The sequence below is a fragment of the Crassostrea angulata genome, chromosome 8, assembly GCF_025612915.1.
Source record: "Crassostrea angulata isolate pt1a10 chromosome 8, ASM2561291v2, whole genome shotgun sequence".
NCBI classification, from domain to species: domain Eukaryota; kingdom Metazoa; phylum Mollusca; class Bivalvia; order Ostreida; family Ostreidae; genus Magallana; species Magallana angulata.
In genome coordinates, this window is record NC_069118.1 from 32,220,359 (window position 1) to 32,236,810 (window position 16,452).

At 34.0% G+C, this 16,452-nt stretch overlaps 1 pseudogene; it reads left to right on the forward strand.

Moving 5' to 3' along the window:
* Positions 1 to 338: 338 nt before the first annotated feature.
* On the forward strand, positions 339 to 3,429 carry LOC128158777 (uncharacterized; annotated as a pseudogene).
* Positions 3,430 to 16,452: the final 13,023 nt, after the last annotated feature.

The window sequence follows — 16,452 nt, forward strand, 5'->3', positions numbered from 1 at the left end:
CCCCCCCCCCACTTTCAAAAACGATGCTACGTGCCTGGCATGTTCAAACAATACGGACGGATGATTTCTTTGGTGATTTATCTGGATTTGATGGTATTGAGCTTTACAGGGGAAAAATACATATCTGGGTATATCTTTTCTTCGATGATTAAAATTACTATAGATGAACATTTTTATAATAATAATTATTGGGTTTCTTTTTTATATTAAATCTACATGTACTTGTGTCTAATTTTGTACATTATCAAAATAATTAATAAAATGAGGCTTAATTCAAGAAAAATAAGCAAATCAGGCAATATTGATCCATACAACATATAGCGATGAACGGGGAATAACTCCTGCATCTTTATCAGGTGGTCGCATTTAGAGCAGGATCAGTCATGTTTTGGGCACGCATACCAGACAGCTAGAGATTGTGTAATTTCTTGTTAACAAGGTTTGTAATCTATCTATAGTTGCATATTCACTTAACCAACACATATGTTGATAACTATGGTGATTAAAACATGTAATTCTAATCACTGTAAGCTACTTTCGTTTTGAATCTTATGTTCTGCATTGGAACAATGTACTTACCAGACGCAACCATGGCAACAATACCAACCATTTTTTGTTATAAACTAATGATTTATAAATGCATTTTCCATTAGGTACGTAGCATCAAAGGGGTGGGGTGGGGGTGGGGTTGGCAGCAAAAAATTTTCTGGACAGCTCCTCAAATTTACATATGAAAACATGATGAAAGAGTTGACCCCCCCCCCCCCCTTTTTGAGACCAGGTAAAAATTTGTAGTAAAAATAAGAAAAATGAACAGTAAGATTGAAGTTATAGGTGAAGTACAACACACCCCCATCCCATTTTGAATTCGTCTCCCTACCCACCTCCCAACTTTCATAAATGATGCTATGTGTCTGTGCATTTATCAACATCTGAATGAAAGAAAAATCCTGAAAGGTGGGGGGGGGGGATATATTTTATGTGAACATTATCATTATCAAGAATTTACATACAATATCAATTCTCCACTATCTGACTGAGGATTAAAACAAAATTCTTATAATTGTCACTGAACAAATACACTGTAAGAATAAGTCTTTAAGTTTCTTTCACAGATCATCCATGGATCCTCATTCTAGTGCCCAGGATGTGCACCAATGTGACCTTTGTGAGACCGCCATAGCTAGTCTACAGCTGCTGTTACTTTTGTCATGTCAACCTCTGTAAGCCATGTATAGGCAAACACATTTCAGATGGATGCGACCAACATGAAATTGTGCAACTCCAAGAACAAAGATCAACCCTCATTTATCCCAAATGCAAAACGCATCCACAAAATAATTGTGAATTTCAGTGCAAAGATTGCAACAACATTTTTGTTTGTTCTTCCTGTACTGAATCTAAGCAACACAAGGGACATAATTATGAAGAGGTAACAGAAATTTACAAGACAAAGAAGGAAGATATAAAAATGGATATAGAAAAGATAGAAAATCATATTTTCCCAACATATGAAGAAATTGAACGCGTCATGAAAAATCAGCTTGCCAACCTGGATGAAGGATATGAGAAACTTACAACAGAAATGTCCAAACAAGGAGAGCAATGGCACAGAGAAATCGACGCCATCATCAACAAAATGAAAACTGAAATCAGCAAAATGAAAGTTAAACACAAAGACGTTTTAAGAAAACACTTGGATGAAATCAAACTGATTCACTCTTGCATAAAAGAAACATTACAAGTCATAAGGAAAATTGAGATATCAACTGAAGTGGCCCCAACCATTGAATACAACTCCGAGATCAGAGACTTTAGAAAGCTTTCACCAAAGATTCAGGTATCACTGCCAACATTCATTCCAAAGCCAATAGACCATGAGAAGTTAAACAGTTTGTTTGGAAAGCTCACCCCATTATCTGCAGCTGTAGAGGAGAATGTCTTGTCACTTAACAAAACCAACGCTTCATCCGGATATCTACTGGATGAACCGGAGCTTGTTGTCACAATAGAGACTGGGTATGAATGTCTACGCAGTGTTACCTGTCTTAATGAAGACAGGATCTGGACAAGTGGAGAGACCAATGATATCAAATGCTTCAACCTTCAAGGTTCACTTATCCAATTAGTCCACACTAAATCAGGGAAATTTCCAAATGATATAGATTTAGACAGTGATGGGAATCTCCTGTGCTCTGACTGGAAAGCTAGGTCAGTGTATAAAGCAAAGAATGAAGAGGCAACAGAGTTGGTCAAATTACAGGGATGGAAGCCTGGTAAGCTGTGTGTCACCTCCACTGGTGATCTCCTGGTTACCATGTTCAGTAATGATGAAACTCAATCCAAAGTTGTCCGTTACTCAGGATCCACAGAGAAACAAACAATTCAATTTGATGATGAAGGTAAACCTCTGTACTCAGGGAATAATAACGTTAAATTCATCACAGAAAACAGAAACCATGACATCTGCGTTTCTGACTGTATTGCCGAAGCAGTAGTGGTGGTTAATCAGGACGGTAAACTCAGATGGAGATACACCGGTCATCCCTCAATGAAGGAAACGTTTGATCCTCGTGGTATCACAACAGACAGTCAATGTCGTATCCTGACTATAGACAACGAAAACCAATTTATCCACATTCTGGATCAGAATGGACAGTTTCTCCAATACATTGATAACTGTGATCTGGAGGATCCGTTTGATTTATGTGTGGACAATAATGACAATTTGTTTGTGTGCGAGTATTTGAAAGGGGAAGTAAAGAAAATCAAATATTTATCATAATTCTATGTATGAAACAAAGACTTATATAGAGGACTAGCCACACACAGTCACCAATTTTCTTTGTATTTCATACTTGAATAGACCTTGTAGTAAATCACAAAAATACACTAAAATTGGTTGCTAGGGGTAACTGTTGTTTTGGTAACTAAGGCTAAAGACTGAAAATAGCAAATCTTACCTGCTACAAAGTCATATAATAAAAGTTAGCTATCAAAGACACAAAACAACTTTTGTCATATTGTCAACTTTCACTTCAGAGAAAAAAAATTGATAAAGAAAACCATACATAGCAACAGATTTTTTTTTATGTAAAAATTCTGATTTATACAAATTGCATCAATTTAAGGACATACCAGTACTTGATTTTTTTCTCAACAATTGATATCAGCATGATGAAAATATCACTTTTATGATTATGAATAATACCTGTTTAAACATGACACAGTGGCGTCGGAAACAAATTGAAAGTGTGGGGGCTAGACTAATCCTCAGAAATCTTGAAAAGCAAAAACAGAAAAAAAGGGAAAAAAAAAATCGAATTCCCAAAATCATCAAAATCCAAATCCGTTGGGGGGAAGTTACCTATAGTTCCAAAAAAAAATCTTATCTACCAAAATTTTTTTCCCCAAATCTTGAAATTCTTAATCCTTCCTAATTCAAGGGGGGGGGGGGGGGGGGGCTTAGTATACCTGTGACTCCAACATCTCAATATTTCCATCTTTTCAAGGAAAATTTAGGAACAATTATCTTTCCTGCGAGAAAAAGTGGGGGGGGGGGGGGGGGGGGGGGGCTGAACCCTCTATGATGCTATGTGCCTAATGGTTAGGTCTAACTTTGCGAAAAAAGGGGGGGGGGGGGCTCAGCCTCCTCCCCCCCCCCCACCCCCCGGTTCCAATGCCTTTGTGACACAAAATATTAGACTTTTTCTGATTATTTCAGGTCCTAACCATAGCAACGGTTCTCAATTTACATTTTTAAATACCTTTTAAATTTCAAATTGAATGAAGGGCCATATTTTGAAATTCCTGTTTACTTAGAATACTATGAAAATATATGTTTCTCTATCAATTTGTTGTCTTTCTCTTGAAACATGTTGAAAAAGACAATTTTTTGTCATACTTTATGTCATATATAATACATTTGAATCCCTTGTTTGTTGCCATTACCCACAATATGTTATCAAATAAGCTTTAATTAAAATGCCATTTTGACAGCTTTATCCTCTGCTACCATGGCAATGGGACCACTTTCATTCATTAAAGTTTATCAAACTGTTGAGTATGAAGAAAATCGGTAACTATGCCTGGCCACCAAGTGTTGATTCTTACTGAGAATTGAACTTTAAGTAGACATTCATCAATGGTAAAAATGTGATCCAAATCAAACAAATGTGGCCTTTTTGTGAGCAACTTTAATTCCATTGTTAGAATTGTTTATTAAATACAATAAAGCTTTAGTTTCCTCATACTAATCAATTCTTCAATTCTTTTCATTCATTTACTTGTATCAATAATGAGGATACTAAGGGGTTTTTTTTCATTGAAGATGGTTTCTTTAATCAATACTTTCATTTTGAAGCAGGAAATTCTTAGTTCAGCATTGAGCACTGTGTGTTACATGTATATATACAGCTTTTATACAAAAAGAATGAAAAGTAAACAACCATTTTTTCAGGTTTGTTCAAATCATTGTCCCGGTGAAAGGGGGCCACGATGGGGGGGGGGGGGGGGGGGGGGGAAGGTCAAGTTTTACATAGAAATATTTTGCGAACATCTTTAAAAATCTTCTTTTAAAAAACTATTCGACAAGAAATGCTCCAATTTGTGTGGTAGCATCCTCAGGTAGTGTAGATTAAAGTTTGTTCAAATCTTGGTCCCCGGGGGTAGAGTGGGGCCACAATGGAGGACGAATTTTTACATTTGATATATATATTGTGGAATAAATAGAGAAAATCATTTAAAAATTCTTTTCAAAAACCATTATAGGCCAGAAAAGCTCAAAGAAGATGGGGAAACAAGATAGCGCATATGCCCATTTGGTTTAGTCATTTCATATTTATTTTTTTCAAACTAAATATACTTGATAAAAGGAATAAGGAATGATCATTCTTTGAGTATTATGGGGTGATAATTTCGGTCGGGGCGTGGTCAAATCCAATAAAGCCCTTCGGGCTTTATGATAAATTTGACCACGCTCCGACCGAAGTTATCACCTCATAATATTCAAAGAATGATTCTTTATTACTTATATTTACAATATTTCCAATTTGTACACTTTAAAACAACATTATTTTAAAATCATGTTTTTATGTAGCACATGCTACATGTATGCATTACTGTGCGGTGCAGCCAATACCGTTTTACGGTTATGCTATAAGACAAGCCCATTTTGTGTCACTCATGTTTTATGAAATTATTGGGTTTTAGGGTTCAAAATTGATTCGTAATGTTATCACAGACAAAGACAGTTGAAAATGTAAACATAATGTTATAATACAAGTTTACAAGAGCACAACTTTTAACTCCATTCAGTTTTGAATTTTTTTAACAAACGATAAAATAAAACTTGAAAAATAAATTCTAAAGTTTGGGTGGTGTCGAACCCACAACCTAAAATCCCTAGCTCTGTAATGTTATCTTGTATTACTCCGACTGATACTGGTATTTTTCTAAATTAACGTTCAATTGTTGGGATACAAAATGACATTTTTAAAGTATAGTGGGTCATCTCTCCACGTTTTCGTTGATTCGGTTTGATTTCCTTTAAACCTTATATAGATTATGACAAAAATATGGAGCTCAGAACCACTCTTTAATTAAAAGAAAAAGCATTGAAGTTCTACAAAAGACACTATTTGGAGGTTTTGACACACACTCATTCAACCTTTTCCAAATATTTAACATATTTGAGAGTTATAAAACAATGTTATGGTAAATATACTTTGTTTTCAATAATTTAGAAAGAAATTTTTAGATTTGCTGACACATGTATTTTGATTTTATAGTATCTTATCTTTCCTCATATAGGCAGTTTACACGCCTTATTCACCCATCTTCTTATTGTGGAAGCATCCTCAGGTAGTGTAAATTCAAGTTTGTTTTAAATTTAAGTTTTTCAGTATTATGTTTTATCATAGGTATGTTATATAGTCTCTGCAATATTATCATTTTTATTGCAGTTAACAGAAAGTAACAAAAACCATTTTCAAATAAACTTTAAGTGAAAGATTGTGTATATCTTAAAAGGAAAAAAAGTTGTTACAACAAGATACTGACATATTGTACCGAAGTTTGATTCTCATCACAAGGAGTTATATTTATCTCATTATTACGAGTAAAAACACATTTTTATTAAGAAATCGCGATACAAGTCACTATATAATAAAATTCGGTTTATTGGCGATATTAAAGAGTAGACTCTATATTGATCATGAATTATACTTGTATTGACTTTTATAATTCCCCCCTACTACTAACTGTTTACATGTACACGTACTGGGTATGCGAGTACAACACCCAGAATTAATGATTAAACCAAGATTATAATAAAAGTTCCTCCACTGTTAAGACTTATTATTCGAATGATTTATCGATCAAATTTTAAGATCTAACATACCATAATCGCAGTCAAAACATTTCTCCCCGTTTCACTTAAAAAATACATTAAAAAAAATTCGCATAAAATAATTCAAAGCCGATATTGGTTTAGTGTAAATCAAATTTCAAAAAAATATTCTTTATCGATCCATCAAATTGCTGGTTGTGGGGTGTCAAGAAACTTAATCCGAAATACTGAGAAGGATCGATGGTCATGGCCATTTTTAGACGTCAATTTAAATCTCCTAAAAAGAGCTCTATATAAATATATGTGAAACTGATAAATTTTAAAGCTAAAACTTTGGATTTTTTTTCCTTAATGTTATTATATGAATAAGAATATCTTATGTTAAAGCTTAAGGTGGGTCGCGGGTTTACCCATAAAAAATCTCACGAGAAAACATACCCTGAAAATTTGTCAATTCGTTTGTTAGCATTTAAACTTCAATATATAAAAAAAAATTATGAACTTTGCCTAAATTTTCATGCAAAACCACCTCAAACTTAATATCGTTTTTTTCGCTGTTTTGACGATTCTCTAATGAAATATATAGGAAAATGATCATTTTTCCCTTCATTTTCGAATTGAAGTTATTTCAAGATATTGTAAATAACTTTTTTACAACTTAGACGAATCTAACAACATTTTCTGTACATAAAGAAAAGGTTATTTACAAATTAATTATGTAAAAAAATCGATATGTGTTCTCGCTAGATTTTTCGCTATTTAATTTTATATTTCCGATTATTTACCGAAAATTGTCGCTTTTCCGTATTTGACGTCATACTTGTAAGTACAACGTCAAAACTCGTTATTAATCTCTTTCATTAAATTTTCTTATAGGATTTACAAGAGAATTAATTTAGAATTGTTAAAACTGCAACTTTTTTCATAGTTATATTGAATGAATGACTAGGATTTCTCTTTTACGTTAATATAGCGCTATATAGCACCCCCCCCCCCCTCCAAAAAAACCCCCAAAACAAAACAAAAATGTGGAAGTATAAGCACATTTTATCTGATATTACGTAAATGTACACATTCATACATTTATAACATTTGAGTAAAAGTTTTTTTTTTTTCAAAAGATAAAAGTGCTTATGATCAGTAAACTAATTAAAAATACATAATATTTTTTTAAAAATGGCAATAATGAGTTTTTGGATAATTTGAAAGCATAAAAGAGATCATTTTATCTGAGAAGACAAGAAAAGAGAAGGCTTACTTGACCCTAAAGATACATGTATAACACGTTGTTTTTGTAAGATCACATGCATTAACCATGATTCATTGTGCATTATTTTTAAAATTGTAGAACTTGGAAAGTTTTTCACAAACAGAATCAAGTTTTGTAATTTTCCCCCTCAGCATATTTTTTTATCCCTTCCGTTCCTGCCCGTTTTCTAGCTAAAGATATGCGAAATTCGCCAATTCCCCGCGCGGCTAGATTGCTGCACTGTGTTTTAGAGAGTACCTGTTCATTTATCAAACCACTGAAACTTGACAAATATATTTTTTTGTTGATCAGTTTTTGATTGTTAACGAAAACACTTTCAGTTGAAAATGGTATGTCTATCAGTTTTCATGTACGTTTGACACTCTTTTGAATAGAGATGTCAATATGTTGACGTCGACTTCGGCGTTATGCATGTTTTCAAACTGCTGCTCCATTAGGTCGGTTGATAGACTTTCCAGTTTGGAGGAGCTTCTTCCTGGATATTCTTGTTTGAAAAGATGTATTGAATCACTAAATCCAGCGATGTCCTTTGGGTGGTCATCCATCTTAAGTCTGCACATGGTGGACACTAGGATGCGCGCATCGAACTTTGCATTGTGTGCAACAAGCAGCGGCACGTTCGCATGATGTAAATTCTACCGGAACAAGGTTAAAATACATGGTCAGTCCATGAACTTCAATGCCAGTCAGCTTTGATACGGCAGACGGGACAAAACTATTTTCCGGCATGATGAATCTCACAAAATATTTAATATGTAATAAAACAACAAAATCCCTTTGATTAGGTAATAAATCGATCTATTGACACATGCTATTGATCATACAATATATGGTGACATTTATGCGGATTTGTTATTAAAGACACAGTACTTTAAAAAATATTTTAAAAGTGAAAAATTTTCGGTTGAAAACTACATTTTTGTGACACAATCGATAAAAACTGGAATTTGGTCATTATATACATTATAGTCAATGTAAAAGCAAGTCGATTTTTAAAACCTTTTAGACAGCACACATCATCACATTACAATGATAATCTTTATGTTTATGTAGCCATCCGAATTTAGGGTCAAATACTTATTTTTTTTTAAGGAAAAAAAGGAGAAAACTCAAATTGAAGAATGTCATCTTTTTAAAATGTACTATTCATAAAACACGCTATTTTTTTTTAAATTAGTTTAAACTTTATTTCATTTTGAATTGTACATCAATATAAACAATAAATAATGCAAACAGGATTCGGAAACAAGTTGTTACAACTTATATTAATCCGTTTCCTTAAATTGACTTTCAACTATTAAAAACGATAGTTGCCCTTGCTGAATGGCAAGTATATTAGGAACAACAAATGAAAAAAAAAGATGGAAAAGGGAAAAATATGATAGAAAATATACAGAGAGAGATATCATAACTTGAATTAACATTAAAAGTGACCGAGTGATAAACAGTCGTACGATGCAAAAATAACAAAATTGACAATACGGTAGCAAGTGGAATTAAGTTACAAATCGTTTAGTAGCAGAAATAAAATGATGTACATGTTTGAAAATGTTTGTATTATAGGAATAATTTCTATCTGGGTCTCTAAATAACAGAATGTTTAAAGTGACCGGTCTTAATGGGTCAATGAATTTTTTCCTTGCATCAGTGTATAGAGGACATTCTAATAAAAAGTGTAGTGTTGTTTCAATTTGTCCACAGGCACAATTAGGATTATCTATTATATGTTTTTTGGATAAATGCGAATTAAGTATACTACAATTGAGTCTAAGTCGTGTGTGTAAGATCTGTTCTGTGCGCTTACCAAAAAGAAAGTGTCTTGGGGTTTTACAACAGTTTGAGTTAAGCACACGTTTCAAATTGGATACTGAAGGATTTTCTTGGACACTTATCGGAAGATCGTTCCAAAGCTTTGTAGTGGGCGGTAGAAAAGATTGTGAATAGTGGTTTGTATTAGATTTTCGTTGAGTAATGCAGTGCGATCTTCTTGTGGGATAATGATGTGTTTCACTGATTCTTAAGGGGATTAGAGAAGATAGATAATCTGGAGCACTTCTATGGACCATGGTGTGGAATTTGATTAGTTTATGTTTTTGTCTACGATTGTGTAGAGTGTCCCATCCAACCTCTCGATACAGATCATTTAAACTTACGAGTTTTGTCGCACCTGAGACTATGCGAGCTGCCTCAATATTGATTTTTTCGAGTTTATCGGCTAAATCGTTTGAGATATTGTCCCAGACAACATCTGCGTATTCAATGACTGGTCTTACAAATGAAATGTAAAGTTTTTCTAAGGATTTTCTATCTAATAAAAATTTGAGTCGTCGTAGAATGTGTAACCTAGACGATGCCTTCGCCACGACAATATTAACGTGATATGACCATTGTCCGTTGTCAGAAAAATGTAATCCTAAGTGTTTATGATGTGACACTTCACTTATCTTTTGTCCATTCAAGTACAAGTCTGGATGTAGAGTTCGGTTTCGTTTGGTACTAATTGTTATGCTTTCAGTTTTTTGAGGATTAAAGGTAACTAACCATTGATTAGACCATTTGTGGATTTTGTCAAGGTCGCTATTTAATGTCTTACTTGCGATGACTGGGTTATCGACAATAATGTATAAGGTGGTGTCATCCGCAAATAATTTGATAGTGGATCTTATGTCAAACACAATATCGTTTATATATACAAGAAATAACAATGGACCCAATATTGAGCCCTGGGGTACACCAGCCTTTACGTCGTGCCAACCCGAAGCTGATGAGTTTATTACAACTCTTTGTTTACGACTCTGGAGATAATTTTCGAACCACGAAAAAGTAAGTAAAGTCATAGATACAAATATACATGATTTGTGTAAAATAGGAACACTGGTAGATCTAATAGTAGAGCAAGTGAATGAGATATCATCGTGTTTTGTATGGTTTATCCCCATGCTTGAGTATACATTTAAAAATATGATGATAGGTACACATTTTATGCCATATTGTAATAGTAAATTGATACAGACGAAATCAGACAAACTTAATGATGATTTGGGAAAAATGGCAATGTAATAAAATAACCCCACACTGGCCCGGTAGCTACAGACATCTACACACATTAATCAGGTAATGCCTGGGTTATGGTAGATTTCAAATGAGGAATTTCGGGTCAGTTGGGGTAATAAGAAATCAAATGAAGTGATGATGACTGAATAATAGAACAAGTGGACAAGGTCCACGTATAGTACAACAATGATATGAACATCTCTCTCATATGAGCAAGAAAACAACGTACAAATAAACACAACATATGTACACAATAGTATGCACGTTGAGTGCATTTGTAATAATAAGGGAGTAGGGTTTTGTACGTGGTAAGGGTGAAAAGTAACATTTAAACTTACAGATTTTTTGTATAGGGTGTTTATGTTGAGACTAGCGATTTGGAGTACTCATAACTAAGCACAGTGACAGTATATACTATATATAGGTATGAAAAAAAAAACATGATTTAAATCATAGACTATCTATAAACGATAGACAAAATGTTATTTGATTGATTGTAGCAAGGCACGATGTAAACAAGAATGGTCTATGAGTGGCCACTCTCTTTCAACACATGACCAAAGGGAGCTAGATCCGACTCCTTACGGATCGCATAAGTCCTGTCCCCAAAGTCACGGACGCTGATCTTGCCGTTGGATGTCCAGGCCTGCTTCAACTTGCGTTCACGACACAGCTGCCTGCACAAGTACAAAAGACGATCGCGGTATTTTGTTAAGTCTTCGTTGATGATGATGTGCCTGGTTTCGGAGTTTTTCCGCAGCTTCTTGGCCTCCACTTGACGTCGGTGGATTGGAGTCTGACAATGATTTGTCTCGGTGACTGCCTTTGTTTACGTGGGTCACCGACGCGATGAGAGGTAGCGATATCGGAGGATGTAAGCGCAACTCCCACGGATGATGTTACTTCCAGGAGCTTTTCTGTGGTTGATTCCTCAGGGGTTTCAGGTATACCAGAGACACGGATGAGTGACCGTCGACCGTACTGCTCCAGTTCATCTAACTGCAGACGTAGGTTTTCGTTTTCCTGGCGCAAAAGGTTGACATCGGCCCGTATTGGTTCTACCATCTGCTGGATTAAGTCCTGGACCTCCTCTCTGATCGAAGCTCTGACGGATGCGCTGACAACGTCTGCTATCTTTTGTAGGTCATCGCTGGATAGTGTCAGGGGCTGGGGATTGACAAAGTACTGAGCTGGGTAACCAAAGGGTGGGGGTGGATGATGCAGCATCGTCGGGGGGTGGTGGGTGTCTGGAGTGTCTGGAGTGGAACTGCATACTGGCGCCCCGGGTTGTTGTGATACCCCCTCCATTACGGAGTTGTTAAGTGTTAGGTTGTTTAGTGATCCTTCTCGAGTTTTTTTGGTTGCAACGTCAGAATATGGCAGAGAAATGTCACTTAAGTTACGTTTATTTTTATCACTCATAATATTGCACGTTACTGCAGAGTTTAAGTCTGGTATAACAGGATGTGAGAAGAGTTCACATACCTCAGTCAATCACAAAACAAAATAAAACTTTCCGGAAACCTTCTTAATTTTCATTAAAACACTTACGATGTTTCCATAATGAAGTTCCTTCTAGTTCCTTCGTGTTCCCATCGATGTGAGTCGATCATCTCACCCGAATACCACTTTTAATGGAAGAATCTACATTTTCGACGGAGAGCAAGAACAGAACACAGCCATTCAACAAGGGACGTAACTCTTTTAATTATATAATTTGATTCTGGTTGCACCACGCTTTCTAATTGGCTAAGAAATATTGTTTTAATCTACAAGTAATTGCAAAAAAATGAATAAAATGCAATGAATTCAATATGTATTAGTTATACATGTATATACGATATAAAGCGGTTCTATAAAGCGCAAACTGACCCAAACTATTTAAAGGGGATAGCACGGACTTATTTAGCTTTGATTACGCTCCAATCATAAGGACTGTATTATGATTTTGGAAAAGAGTGGTTTTGTGTTATTAGTTTTCATTTAATGAACTAAAAGATATGTTTTATACCAACAGCTAAAGTCTATCCCAAGTTATTGCTTTCATCACTTTTTGATGATTTTTAATAAAAATACACACACTTGTGAAAGAAGTACAGTTGAAATCGACGAAATGGAAAATACCCTAGATATCTTCATTGACAAAGAACTGGGTACGCTAAGCATAACAAATCGGCCCTGTCGAAATGTGAAAAATCAAACACATGATATCTTTAATATGTTCGCAGGAATAGACCAATCCACACTTTACAAAAGTTATGTCCCTTGGCCGCCATCTTTGGGGAAAAACCCATATATTTCTCACAGTAGCCTTTGTAGTTTAGAGGGTTATAACTTCGTCATTGGACATTAGAAATCGGTTTCCTCTGTGAATTTTGATTGCCCCAAGATGGGGCAACCCACACATTGAAGGAATAAATTAAATTCTGAGAGATTTCTTCACAGGACGCCCAAATATTTGGTTGCATAAAGAAGGGAAAAGTTGTTTTTTCCCTTTTGACCTTTGGGTTGAACCCGCAAAGGGGAACAACTTTTGCAAAGTGTGGATTGAACTATAATTCATGTAGGACACCCCCTGTATGAAAATAACTTCCGTTTGCTAAAATTCACGTGCGTTTGGTAATTGTAAACTCCGAAACCGGACAATGTATACGGATTTTGTCAAACATATAGAATTTTGTAATGTTTGATCTGAAATTTCTACAAGGCCGCATTCGAGTACATACACCAAAATTTCAGAATAGCACAATTTTAGACTGCTTATTAACATAAACGGAAAAAATTATGTACAAGACTGCGGCCACTTTCGTTTTTTAATTTTTTCTATTTTCAAGATGAACAAAAAAAAAAAATGGATGTTTTCATTGGTCAGCTAAGACGTAAGATGAGTTTCTTGATTATGACCATGCCTTAATAAATACTTACATGTAAAAATCGACTTATGTTGATAATAGAAAAATAAAACGGTTCCATGGAGAAATCGGAGTATTTTAATTAGTTTATTAGTCCTTAGACACAGTGTATTTGAATTACTCAAAATTTCATACCGTGAATTGCAGATAAAATGGTCAACGTTGTTTTTTAGTAAAAACAACTATACAATACTGATTTCATGATGGATATAAGAAAAATTATCATTTTGAAAAACCTAAACATTTCTTATAATTTGCTATTTAATCAATATGAAGTAATCTGTGTGCCTTTGTACTCTATATAAATGACGTAGCAAGTGTAAACAAATGACGTCATAAAGAAGCTGAGAGAGAGACAGAGAGAGAGAAAAAAAAGAGAGGTTGTACAGATACGTTTCTAAAGAATTTCAAAACAGTTTTATTATCGAATCAGAAGTCAGATTCAACACTCGGTATTTGTGTAGATCTATATACATTGTATTTGGTACAAAGTAATAATAAATATATTTTAGTAAATCAGACACTGAACGTTTGCCGATCCCGTTCAAGTAATTTAAAAATCAAACTTAAAAACTATTTTCACAAGAAAAAGTAATAGTGATCATATTCCTATGTGCATGCATTTAAAGCGCCCAGTATATATACTGGTACATGGATGTCATTAGTCTCTGTAACGGGACTGTCTAGGGGATAGTCGCGTATATATATAATATAATATTTACATTTTTCAGTGTGAAAACTGTACTATACAGTTCAGTAAAGTCTAAGGACGTATAGTTGGGGCGGAAGCGGGGTTTGCTTATTTAAATTCAAATTTTTAATCATACAAAACCTGAAAATTATATAAATATAATTAAAAAGAAATCATTCTTTGAATATCATAAGGTGATTAAATATTTCGGTCGAGTCGTGATGAAATCTATCATAAAGCCCTTCGGGCTTTATAAAATTTGATTACCCGACCAAAAGTATCACCTCATAATATTCAAAATACTTAAAAAAACAACAAATCCTGGCAGGGTACTATACAGTAGACCCGGGCGCGGCTAACCCGGACGGGTGATAATCAAAGGGGGAAAAACTCCAGGGGAAGTATGGATAAAGCATGGACACATATAGATAAATAAATACACATAATTAAATACACACAAAATCACCACATAAGTTTTTAAAACTTGGCTGAAGAAAGTATTACAAGGTAAAATTCAATTCTACAGTACTATAAAAAAATAAAACATTTTGCGTAAGAATGTAGGGATTCAAAACTAATGATAGATCTAGCTGTTTAGTTTTTTAAATGACAATAGAATTATAAATAATATAATAGAAAATACATTAAAAACTTTTTTTTATATCGTTCATGGATGTCTTATTAATACTTGCGTTAATTATTTCTTGATCGATCTAAACTATCTATTACAGTAGACTGTATATAATAATTTGTGTTGGATTATCATTATTAACAAAAAATAACAGTACAGATTAAAACATTGTCAAATATATATTCATGTCGTTGGAATATTTACTCGAGAAATTTAACCGCCAAACTGGCGTGTGTCCCGATTTTTGATCAATTAATCGATTTCATTCATCTTGAAAAGAAATAACTCGCGTGTCTTACTAAATGTACTTAAATCAATTAGTAATCAAGTGTGCATAGTGTTTCTTCGATAAATTTCTTCTAAAACATTCAATCTAAAGTATAATATATACCAGACTTTGACCCGTGCGTGCACGGGTTGACATTGCATATGATATCGGATATTTACCATATAGATACATCGACACACCATATTGTTGACATTTACATAACGTACCAGCTTTAAGCCTAAAAATATTCTATTAATTTCAATACACTCTGCTTAGTTAGAATAATTTAACTGTGTTTCGAGACAGGCCTTCGCAACACTTAAAGCTAAGCTTCCCATATACCCGTAATGTAGCAAAAAATTGCAGAATTGCTCCGAAACGATTTTGGAGAAAATTAATGAAGCTGCATTACTTTCTTATACTTTCATCTAAAAAATTTTATTCGAATTTAACACTTTTTCACCAACGTTTTTTACTCCCTTCAATATTTACACACCATATTGACATTCGGAACTCTCGGGATTTTTTGCTCAAGATTGTTAAAAGTTAAGATGATTTCCGGATTTTTTTAAGGAATTTTCGTTGATTATTAATAAGCGAAGCTTGATTGAGAAAAAATAAAAACAAATTGGTAATCTTCAGGTACAAATGATGTTTGAAATATATAAAACAAATCACAGTACTCTTCCGATTTCTCGGTATTAAAGCCCAAAAATTCGAGTATATTATTTTAATATAGTAGTATAGATAGTTGTTACAAAACAGATGTAAATAAAAAATCATTTGACCCCCTCCTAATGGGTTTATTCAAAGCATCAGAGATCTCATCCTTTGAGTGTTAGGTAATTTTTAAACCAGGACTTCGCGCGATAACTTCACATGAAATGATAATTTTTGCGTGCCGATAAGCCGACGGGATCAAGAGAATAAAGCTTTTTGCAGCTTTATAAATATTTGAAAAAGAAAAATCTTACTTTCCTTTGGTTGAAAATGACAAAAATGCCTTTGATTTTCCATCTTGATATAACAAATACAATTTAACTGCTTTATCTTTCAAGCTAACATGCATTTATTTGATACATGTACATTTAAAAAAATATGCAAAAATGAAATAAATTAATTTCAAATAATAGACACGTACATGCTCAAGTTATAGATCGAAAAAAAAAGACTGAAATTTTTACTTAAATCTGCAAGTTCTGTTTATGAGTTTATGAACAACAGCAAAAATTAAAATTCATGTCATTAGATACGGTTGCCCTTGAATTATTTTGTTT